Source organism: Schistocerca serialis, chromosome 3 (assembly GCF_023864345.2).
Source record: "Schistocerca serialis cubense isolate TAMUIC-IGC-003099 chromosome 3, iqSchSeri2.2, whole genome shotgun sequence".
In the NCBI taxonomy this organism is placed as follows: domain Eukaryota; kingdom Metazoa; phylum Arthropoda; class Insecta; order Orthoptera; family Acrididae; genus Schistocerca; species Schistocerca serialis.
The window spans coordinates 444,296,312-444,308,356 of NC_064640.1; the positions used below are offsets into that span (position 1 = coordinate 444,296,312).

Below are 12,045 nucleotides of genomic sequence, written 5' to 3' on the forward strand. Positions count from 1 at the left end.
TACTTAAGAACTGAAGTTATTAATTGGAAATGATATAATCACAGTAGTTTTCTGTTTTGCCTCTTATTTGTGTGTACCTATCACTCATGACTGTGTGTGATTTTGAAAACTAATTTTTTTCACCTAATGGGCTTTCAAAAGAACCACGTAAACATTCCTGGATCTCAATCTCTACATATTCAGATTAACTTTTCAAATACAAAAAAGGAAGATGAAAAGAAGTTCTAAAGATAGGATCCTATCCTTCACCTGCATGAGTGGGTCCATGATTAGTTACAATCAACATGAGATTTCCACATGACTTGTATTCATGATATTGTACAGTCAAATCAACTTGGTAATTGCTCTACAGCCAAAACCGACCAATACTAGAACAAATAAACACTATTATTGACAAAATATTTAGTCCAAGTAGAAGTAATGTAGCATTTGAAATAATTTCTACTTACTGTGGAATCAAACCTTAAAAAAGCTAACTGATCTCCACAAACTTCAGCATATTAAGAAACAATAGATTCACTGCTAATTATCATAAAAAGGTCTGGCATTCGGCTCCGTGGTAGGAAATGGACCTAGGAGGCTGTCAGATGGCGTAGTATTGCAGCAGCACTGTGCTCGCACAGTGAGCATACCACACATCTCACCACATGTATAAACCAGCCAACAGTGTTTCTCGCAGCCGGTATAAATACAACTGTCCAACTAATGGTCAATCATTTCCATACTCATGTCTGATATTGTCATTACTATCATCACTGTATTACAGATTATTTGATAACAACCTTGCCTGGCTCTCTCTCTCTCTCTCTCTCTCTCTCTCTCTCTCTCTCTCTCTCTCTCTCTCTCTCTCTCTCTCCACCCCCCCCTCCCCTCCCCTCCCCTCCCCCCCCCCCCCCCTCTGGTCACGATTTGGATTGTTTCTCTTTTTTTTTTTCCTGGCCTGTTGGCATTGTTGTGGTGAAGGTTTTCCCTTTACATTTTGTTCTTATATAGGTTGCTTTGATCTTGTCCTTGTCTGTGTCCGATCCACCATCAGTCAGCTGTGGTTAGGTTGGCTATTGCTTTGTGTCGTGTTCTCTTCCAAAGGTGACCCATCCTCATTGCGGCTTCACTTATTTCTCTCCTGGGTTCCAACATATGTGCTGACATCCAGCTACTGATAGATACAGCAAAGCGATATTCTTGTCTGTATATTTTCTTCTGCGACACATCACGGTAGTCACCACAAAAACCAAGACTTGAATTAACTGTAAAAACTTAACATGAAGAGCGAGTCAGTAAGCAAGAGTTCTTTCACCGATCATGTAAACACATCAGCAGCCTCCAAAATTAATCAGACACAAATGAGTTAACACTTTGATGACTGTGAAAAATTTAAGAACTCTGGTAAACGGGTGGCAAGCCTGAGGACCTGCAAGGAGTGGGGAAGAAGGAGCTAGTGGAGTAACACCATGTTAAAAAAACTTTGATCAACTGGCCCACATGATAATACCTTATAAGGGCCCCTAGCCAGGAACAAGGTGAAGATCCCAATGGCAGCTTTGGTGGGAAAGAAGTACTTTAGAAAGGCAGCTGGGGTTAATAAAGAGACAAGCTGATGCATTTTAGATTCTGTGGTTTGTTCTCCAGAGGCTAAGGGAAGAATACCGTGATTAAAAATCACCCCCGTCCTGTGGCAGAAGTTGGACAACCTGCTTTGCAAAAAAAATCTGTTGTGAAACTTCAACAAAGGAAAGCCTGACAGATTAAGGAAGATGGACTAAGCATGGAAAGGACTGAAAGCAATGGACAAATGACTTGGGGAAGAAAAAAAAAAAGGGCACACAAAGTGTAAGTCAGATTTATATATGGGAACCTGTAATGTGAGATCTACATGTCATCCAGGAACCTTGAGAGAGTTGCTTGATTGAACAATGAAACTGACTCAGAGCATCACAGTGCTGCAAGAAGTAAGGTGGACTGGAAGGTTGAATCTAGAAAAGAAAGAAACTAACATTTTACAGCTGCAGTGAGAGAAAGCATGAGTCTGGTACATGGTTCATGGTCCAACAACAACTAAAACATTTGGTAATCAGTTTTACGTATATAGACCAAAGCAGGGAGTGAAAATTTGTACCAAGTCCATGAGGCAAACACTGATCTCCTGCTTCCTAAGCAGGTGTATTAGCCTCTAAGCCATCTTTGGCACAGCGGTTCCCACAACTGCACAGATTACTCTGGCACACCTCCCTCCTCGATCCACATTCTCAGTGCCACACCAGTCTACATTAAATTCCCTTTACACACGAACAGAACTGCCGAGGCTCTCCATGTTCTGGAATAGTACCTCCGCATCAAATGTAAATGGTGGATCCAGCCTGAAATCCAGATGCTGTTAGTTACATAAATGAAATGTTCCAGTTTCAGAGACTTTACTGGTCACATACATATATGATTTTACGAATATAGACTTAAGCAGTGAGCAAAAATTTGTACCGAGGCCAGGAATCAAACTCAGGTCTCCTGCTTACTAGGGGCAAGGTGGCAGTGACTGGGGTGGCAGTAAGAATTAGGATCGAGGAGCAAGGCATGCCAGGGTAATCCATGCAGTTGTGTGAACTGCTGTGCCAAGGTGGCTTAGTTGCCACCTGCCTAGTAAGCAGAAGACCCAGGCTCGATTACCAGCCTTAGTACAAAGTTTCACTCACCACATTAATCTACATACATAAAATCATATCTGTGTGAGAACAGAAAAGTCTCTGAAGACTTTATTGGTCTCACACAGATATGATTTTATGTATGTAGACTGAAGTGGTAAGTGAAAATTTAATTACAATTAACATCCATGCATCAAACAGAAGAATCCAAAGAAGAAGAGAAAGAACTTTTGGAAAGTTCATACAATGGCTGTCCACAATACACCATTAAAATAACAGTTTTTGACCTAAATGCTCAACTGGGGAAAGAACAGATCTCCAAACCAAAAAATGGACTTCACTTCATAAGCACGGTGGCAGGCCCAACACCGTTCCCACATCAAGACATACATAAAGGAACATGGAAAACATCACATCAAACTGATCACGTGCTGCAAGACGCAAGGTAAAAATCAGATTTGTCGAATGTGAGGAGCCGTAGAGACCCAAATATAGATTCAGATCATTTTTTGGTACGGGCACGAGTGGGGGGGGGGGGGGGGGGCTACAATCTCCGATGCAGTGCAAGGAACATTAGCCAGTATGCCTCAATATATCAGCTTGTGAATTAGCTGAAATTAGAGAAGAGTACCACAAGAGGATAACACAGATACTCAAAAATGGTGGAGAATGCAGTAAAATCAAATACCAATGGAGAATAATTAAAGACACATACAAGGTATCAGCAAATGAAATGCTAGGAAGTGAAGTAAGGTACACAAGACCCTCACAGTTCAATGCCAAATGCAGAATAGTAATGAAAGAAACAAACAAGGCATAATAAAGGGCACCAATCACAGTGTATGAAGGATGTGGAAGATTACAAAGAAAATTGGAGGACTGGAAAGAAGACTCCCCAGAGAAGAAATATAGTTTCTGAGGAATAAGGATGAAGCAACGAAGTTTTACAGAGAAGTAAATGTAGTATAGAAACCTTTTGGTTGTAAAACAAGCCTGATAAAAGATGAAAATTTTTAAGTGAGTGGAAAGTAATATGTGAAAGATGGTTCAAATGGTTCAAATGGCTCTGAGCACAATGGGACTCAACTGCTGTTGTCATCAGTCCTCTAGAACTTAGAACTACTTAAACCTAACTAACCTAAGGACATCACACACACCCATGCCCGAGGCAGGATTCGAACCTGCGACCGTAGCAGCAGCGCGGCTCCGGACTGGAGCGCCTAGAACTGCACGGCCACCGCGGCCGGCGTGAAAGATGGTTCCAGCACTTTGACAAACTACTCATTCCAGAATACTAGCATCAAGAAGCCCAACAGGGGTACATGGAGAAAAAGATGCTTATGGCATAGATCCACCAAACCTATGAGGAATAAGAACTGCCATGAAGAAACTGAAAAACAACATGAGAGCAGGAACAGACTGCATCACAGCAGGACACCAAGAAGGTAGCAAATTAGAATGGATCTTCTTAAAGATGGCTACTTCAGTATGGGAAGAGGAGAAAATGCCTCAGCAATGGAAAGAAGGAATAATATGTCCCATGTATACGAAAGAAGATCAGTTAGAATGCGTAACTGTTGTGGGATCACATTACTTAACTTGGAGTATGAAGAATTCTTCTCCAATATAGTATTTGACTATTTCCTCCTACAATTCAGAGAGAGATAGAGACATATCAGTGTGGATTTCTCCATTGAAAGTCAACTGTATATCATATCTACACTCTAAAGTAAATCCTAGAGAAGATGATCAAATTCGGCATTGGCACAGATCAGCTCTTTATAGACATTAAAGCTACATATGATAATATAGATATAGAGGAATTATATCATGCCCTGGCTGAATTGGGAATCCCCAGCAAAACAGTGAGGCTAGTGAGACTGACAATGAGCGAGGCACAAAGTAGCATAAGAACTGGAAGAATGTTGTCTCAGATACACTGAACATCGAAAACAGGGTACAGCAAGGTGACGCACTGGCCTGTTTCCTTTTTAATGCTGCCCTGGAGAAGATGGTGAGAGATTCAAACATTTTGAGCTGAGGGATAATCTCCCATAAATCAGAGCAAATGCTCACTTACACAGATGATACAGATATAGTGGGAAGAACCCAAAAGGCAATATAAGAAACTTTTATTGCCCTTGAATAGACTAGTAGGAACACTGGATTAAACATCAACCAGCAGAACACAATATACATGGGTGCCAGAGAGGTACACAAGGGGAAAATATCAGTCTCAATAACAGTGGAAAACTACACATTTGAGTTAGTTGAGCAGTTCAAGTATCTGTGTTCAACAGTCACCTATTCATATGACACTGCCTACAAAATCAAACAGAGACTAATATTTTACACTAACAAGATTCTTATCATCAAGGCTCCTGACCTGTACTTCCAAGTTACTCACCTACAAAACTCTTATAAGACCAGTGCTTCCATATGCCTCCGTAACTTGGACCCAACTGCAAACGACATCAAAATACTGCACACGTTCGAAAGAGAGATTCTTCAAAGCATCAATGGCCCAATTTGTGAAAAAGAAATATGGATGAAAAGATACACTCATGAGTTGTACATCATTTACAAATGCCCACATACCAGAAGAATAGTGAAATCATCCATAATGAGGTGGGCTGGGCATATATCCCAGATCGGTGATGCTGAAGTACCCAGAAAGGTATTACAAGAAAATCCAGGAGGACAGAGATAGTCTGGTCAGCCAAGGATCAAATTCAAGGATGGAGTCAGTGAGGATCTCTGGAAAATGGGTTACAGAAATTGCAGAGCTCTTACAATGGGCTGACATAAATGGTGGGAAACTGTTTAAGAAGCCAAATCTTACAAGGAGCTGTAAAGCCACAAAAGATTAAGATGGAGGAGGAGGAGGAGGAGGAGGAGGAGGAGGAGGAGGAGAAGAAAAGTTTAATAACTTGATATGTTTGCTACTTCTCTTAATTCCCCAAACAGAATTCGATACTGATGTGATAAAAACATGTGTGACATATAAATGATGGAACTGCCTTCTCAAACACCTTGTACACCCTTTCCACATATAACAAATCTCTCTTCATTTTTGTCCTCTAAATTCACAATGGAATTTAAACTGTAAAGCTGTTCCAGTAGTTTTCTATCTACCTGATAGATGTGTTTAAGCTTAAACTTTGTGTCAAATTACATAAAACAGTTGCAAAATTCTCTTTCAGTTTCATGCAAATATCCTCCAGGATTTTTTTAATGGGAGTTTCTAACATCAGAGTTAACCTCACTTTTCTTAAGCAAGTCACTCTTCAATAGTATATACTTTGTGTTTAAAGGAAACTTACTATTATTTTAAGTTCCACATCTGGCGATGTAACTGACACAAAAACCCTTCTGAACAAGTACCGCACTTACAATCGCACATAGATACAAATACACTCCTGGAAATTGAAATAAGAACACCGTGAATTCATTGTCCCAGGAAGGGGAAACTTTATTGACACATTCCTGGGGTCAGATACATCACATGATCACACTGACAGAACCACAGGCACATAGACACAGGCAACAGAGCATGCACAATGTCGGCACTAGTACAGTGTATATCCACCTTTCGCAGCAATGCAGGCTGCTATTCTCCCATGGAGACGATCGTAGAGATGCTGGATGTGGTCCTGTGGAACGGCTTGCCATGCCATTTCCACCTGGCGCCTCAGTTGGACCAGCGTTCGTGCTGGACGTGCAGACCGCGTGAGACGACGCTTCATCCAGTCCCAAACATGCTCAATGGGGTACAGATCCGGAGATCTTGCTGGCCAGGGTAGTTGACTTACACCTTCTAGAGCACGTTGGGTGGCACGGGATACATGCGGACGTGCATTGTCCTGTTGGAACAGCAAGTTCCCTTGCCGGTCTAGGAATGGTAGAACGATGGGTTCGATGACGGTTTGGATGTACCGTGCACTATTCAGTGTCCCCTCGACGATCACCAGTGGTGTACGGCCAGTGTAGGAGATCGCTCCCCACACCATGATGCTGGGTGTTGGCCCTGTGTGCCTTGGTCGTATGCAGTCCTGATTGTGGCGCTCACCTGCACGGCGCCAAACACGCATACGACCATCATTGGCACCAAGGCAGAAGCGACTCTCATCGCTGAAGACGACACGTCTCCATTCGTCCCTCCATTCACGCCTGTCGCGACACCACTGGAGGCGGGCTGCACGATGTTGGGGCGTGAGCGGAAGACGGCCTAACGGTGTGCGGGACCGTAGCCCAGCTTCATGGAGACAGTTGCGAATGGTCCTCGCCGATACCCCAGGAGCAACAGTGTCCCTAATTTGCTGGGAAGTGGCGGTGCGGTCCCCTACGGCACTGCGTAGGATCCTATGGTCTTGGCGTGCATCCGTGCGTCGCTGCGGTCCGGTCCCAGGTCGACGGGCACGTGCACCTTCCGCCGACCACTGGCGACAACATCGATGTACTGTGGAGACCTCACGCCCCACGTGTTGAGCAATTCGGCGGTACGTCCACCCGGCCTCCCGCATGCCCACTATACGCCCTCGCTCAAAGTCCGTCAACTGCACATACGCTTCACGTCCACGCTGTCGCGGCATGCTACCAGTGTTAAAGACTGCGATGGAGCTCCGTATGCCACGGTAAACTGGCTGACACTGACGGCGGCGGTGCACAAATGCTGAGCAGCTAGCGCCATTCGACGGCCAACACCGCGGTTCCTGGTGTGTCCGCTGTGCCGTGCGTGTGATCATTGCTTGTACAGACCTCTCGCAGTGTCCGGAGCAAGTATGGTGGGTCTGACACACCGGTGTCAATGTGTTCTTTTTTCCATTTCCAGGAGTGTATTTCCTCATATCTGTGGTCATTGTGGAATACTTGTCCCATCACATAGTCAACTTTGATTGTCCTTGTCTCCACATGTCAACTAAAATTCAGTTAATCAGACTTCAATAGTTCAGTGCTAAGAACAATGTTTTGACAAGAAACTGGAAACATTCATACCCATTTACCATCATACTCAGCTCCCTACATAAAATGTGTTCTCACTAATGTGCACAGAATCCATTTTCTCCTTGGTCTCTCTTTGGTAATTATTGTACCTCCTATTCACAGACACTATACACTAAGGTGACAAAAGTCACAGGATAGCGATATGCACAATACAGGTGGTGGTAGAAGTGCATACAAAAAGTATAAGAGGGCAGAGGATTGACGGATCTGTCATTTGTACTCAGGTGATCCAAGTGAAAAGGTTTCCAATATAATTATGGCTGCACAGTGGGAATTAACAGACTCTGAATGCAGAAAGGTAGTTCGAGCTAGATGCATGGGACATTTCACTTCAGAAATTATCTGGGAATTCAATATTCCAACATTCACAGTGTCAAAAGTGTGCCGAGAATATCAAATTTCAGGCATTATCCCTCACCATGGAAAACGCAGTGGCCAGCAGCCTTCACTTAATGACCAAGAGTAGCAGTGTTTGTGTACAGTTGCCAGTGCGAATAGACAAGCAATGATGCATGAAAAAACTATAGAAATCAATGTCGGACATATGACGAACATATTCATCAGGACAGTGCACCGAAATTTGGCATTACTGGGCTGTGGCAGTAGATGACTGACATGAGTTTCTTTGCTAACAGCACAACATTGACTGCTGCATCTCTCCTGGGCTCATGACTGTATCAGTTGGACCCTAGATGACTTGCAAACTGTGGCATGGTCATATGAGTTCCGATTTCAGTTGGTAAGAGCTGATGATAGAGTTCGAGTGTGGCACAGATCCCACAATGTCATGGACCCAAGTTGTCAACAAGGCACTGTACAAGCAGTTGATGGCTCCATAATTGTGTGTGTGTGTGTGGGGGGGGGGGGGGGGGGGGGGATGTTTACATGAGATGGACTGAGTCCTCTGATCCAAATGAACCAATCGACCAATCGTTGACTAGTAATAGTTATGTTCAGCAACTTGGAGACCATTTGCAATTATTCATAGACATCATGTTTCCGAACAATGATGTCATGTCACTGGGCCACAATTGTTCCCAACTGGTTTGAGGAACATTCTGGACAATTTGAGTCAATGATTTGTTCACCCTGATCACCCAACATGAATCCCATCAAAAATTTATGGGGCATAATTGAGGGCTCAGTTTATGCACGATATTCCTGCAGTGGTAACACTTTCGCAGTTATGACTGGCTATAGATGCAGCATGACAATATTTCTGCAGGGAACTTCCAACTATTTGTTGAGTCTATGACACATTGAGTTGCTGCACTACACTGGGCAAAAGGAGTTCCAACATGATCTAGGTGTAACCCATGGCTTCTGTCACCTCAGTGACAGACTATGTTGCTAAATTTTCTTTTCATAGCAAATTAACACCAACAATTTTTTCACATAATCTGCAGCAATTGATGTCATCTACACCAGAAGACATATCTCAGGCTCTAGCAACAGCTGCATCTTACTGTATGTTTCAGTTTACATCACTCTACATTTCACAATGAAACAAATAATGACAATTAGGGTTTAATATCACACTTATATGTGGAAATTGCTCCATGATGCAGACCATCTAGCTACACCAGCCAAAAAAATTTAACATACTGTGTTTTCTTCTGAATTAGTTGGTGTTCCCTCAATGCAGACATTCATCCAAGTACAAGGAACATCTTAGGCAGACTGTAATGGTCATAACCATCTTTCAAATATTAAAAATACATGAACTGCCTAGCTACAAACAAAATCTCCTGTATTATTTCAATGTGTCCTTGATTAGACCACAGTAAGCGCAGTGAACCAACTTCAGAAATCTTTAAGTATTCAGTGATCTCTTCTGTTATGAATTCAACTGTCTCCTATATTGTGTAAATTCAGCATTTGTCAGGATATCTCCAGTGAAGTTTGAGGAACATCATGTCACATACTGTAGATCATTTATTGTTAAGGAACACATTCTTTTAACCCACTTTTTATACATCAAGCATATGATATGTCAAGTAAGGAACTGAAATTAAGCGTCAGCAACTGAACACAAATTAGATTTTATTACACACATGTTCAAATAGCCGGCCCTGATCCTCATTACACACCTGATCCCTTTGCAGCAATGACAGTCTAACTCTGTTGGGCATGGTAGGATTCTGTTTCACTTCTTGAAATGCACAGCTGATTCAGACAATGAGTTCAGCTACATTGTCAATTGTATTAATGTACACCATAATCTCGAAATGCAACTCTCCCCTCCCCCCCCCCCTTCTAACCATATTCTCACTCAATCTCTCCAGTTTCCCAAAGTCCACAATCGCCTATGTTCACACGTTAATTCTGAAATATGCTGGCACTCCATTACGTTGTAACCCGAGGTTGTATGCTTTCTCATTTTATATCCTAGCGATTTACATTTCCGACACCAACTGCACTTGTTATAACAAGTATTAGCCATTCAATCAAACTTAGACAGTCTTGTGAAAATATCAGTGTCATCAGACAAAGATGCTGCATTTGTTGCCTCATAGTATATATTAATACAACAAATTTGCTTCCTGAATAAGCAGCAGCTCAAAGATTCACACACAACAATGTGCTTGGCAATTTGCACTGATCATCCAAAATTTATGACTACCTACCTAATAGTTGTCCACCTTTGGCACAGATAACAACAGTGACGCTTCATGGCATGGAAGCAATGAGGCCTTAATAGGTCTCTGAAGGTCTGCACACACACAAGTCATCTAATTCCAGTAAATTCTGGGGAAAGGGGGAGGGAGGGGGGGCGATGAGCTCTGATGCCGATTTCAATCACATAGCAGATGTGTTCTATTGGGTTCAGATCTGGAGAGTTGGGGGGCCAGCACATCAACTGGAACTTACCACTGTGTTACTCGAACCACTCCGTCACATTCCTGGCCTTGTGACATGGTGCATTATCTTGTTGAACCATGCCACTGCTATCAGGGAACATAATTGTCATGAAGGGATGTACATGGTCTGCAACCAATGTACAAAACTCCTTGGCCATCATGATGCCCTGCACGACCTTCACTGTACCCATGAATGCCCATGTGAATGTTCCCCCGAGCATAATGGAGCCACCAACAGCTTGTCTCCATACCACAAGTATAGGTGCCAAGGAGCTGTTCCCCTGGAAGATGCCGGATTCGCACTCTCCCATCAGCATGATGAAGAAGGTTTCTGGAGTCATCAGACCACACAACACTCTGCCACTGTGCCAATGCCCAGTGCTGATGGTCATGTGTCCATTTGAGTCATAGTTGCCGATGTTGTGGTGTTAACATTGGCACGTGCACGGGTCATCAGCTGCAGAGGCCCATCGTTAGGAGTGTTCAGTGCATTATGTGTTCAGACACACCTATATACTCTAACCAGCATTGAAGTCTAATTTTAGTTCCACCACAGTTCACCACCTGTCCTGTTTTACCAGTATGCCCACCCTACAATATCCAAAATCTGTTATGAGATGTGGCTGCCCAATCCCATGACATCTGCACATTGTTTCACCTTGGTTTCATCACATTTTAAAGACACTCATCACAGCTCTCCTCGAACACCCGACAAGTTGAGCAGTTTCCAAAATGCTCATGCCAGGCCTTGGGGCCATCACAATCTGCCATCAGTCAAACTCAGATAGATCACGTGCCTTCCCCATTCTACACACAGACAGTAAACTCACTGACACTACATGCACCATGCATGTCTCACTAGCAGTCATTCTTCACCAGGTGACACTGATGTCACTTTGATGGGTTTATACTGATAGTAGGTCGGCAGACATAATGTTCTAGCTGATCAGTGTACCTTCTTCAACCATAGTTGTGTCACCCTGTGTCACCATGGAAACCAAGCTGCTAGTACAAAATTACTGTCAATCACCATGGCACTACTACTCTGATGGCACTTGTTGCCAGGAATACCCTTTGATTAGACCATGCAAAAATCCTGCATATAAGCCAGCCAACAACCAGTCTAAGACAATTGTAACATGATCACTGATGTGTGCACCTTGTGTGCTATTGGTTTCGTTTATGGCGTTTATCTTTTGGACTCTGTTCATTATCGGCAGAACTCTGATACTGTGTGAACTGGATTTTGACTGAAACAGTTACCTACAATACTTTGCACTGCTCTGAGGAGCATTCAGTAATCTCTGTTACTTTTATGTGTAATTTTCCTTTAAAAACCCACCCTTCTCATAAAACCGTCAGACTTTTTGTCCTTCTCCTGGTCTGTTGTCTTGTGTCTGCAGTTTCTCTGCCACATTTCATTTGCCTACCACAGCGACTCTCCTGCCTGGCACTTTCCTGCATTCCTCCATGTCTTCCAGAACTCCAACATGCACACTGATATCTGGTTACCACCCCACCTCCTCCCACTTAGTCCTCCCTAA

General features: G+C 43.1%; 1 protein-coding gene across 1 annotated transcript in view; it reads right to left on the reverse strand.

The window, feature by feature from the left end:
* Positions 1–12,045, reverse strand: part of LOC126470339 (transforming growth factor-beta receptor-associated protein 1-like) — a 176,046-nt gene that overhangs the window by 60,533 nt on the left and 103,468 nt on the right. The window lies entirely within an intron of this gene.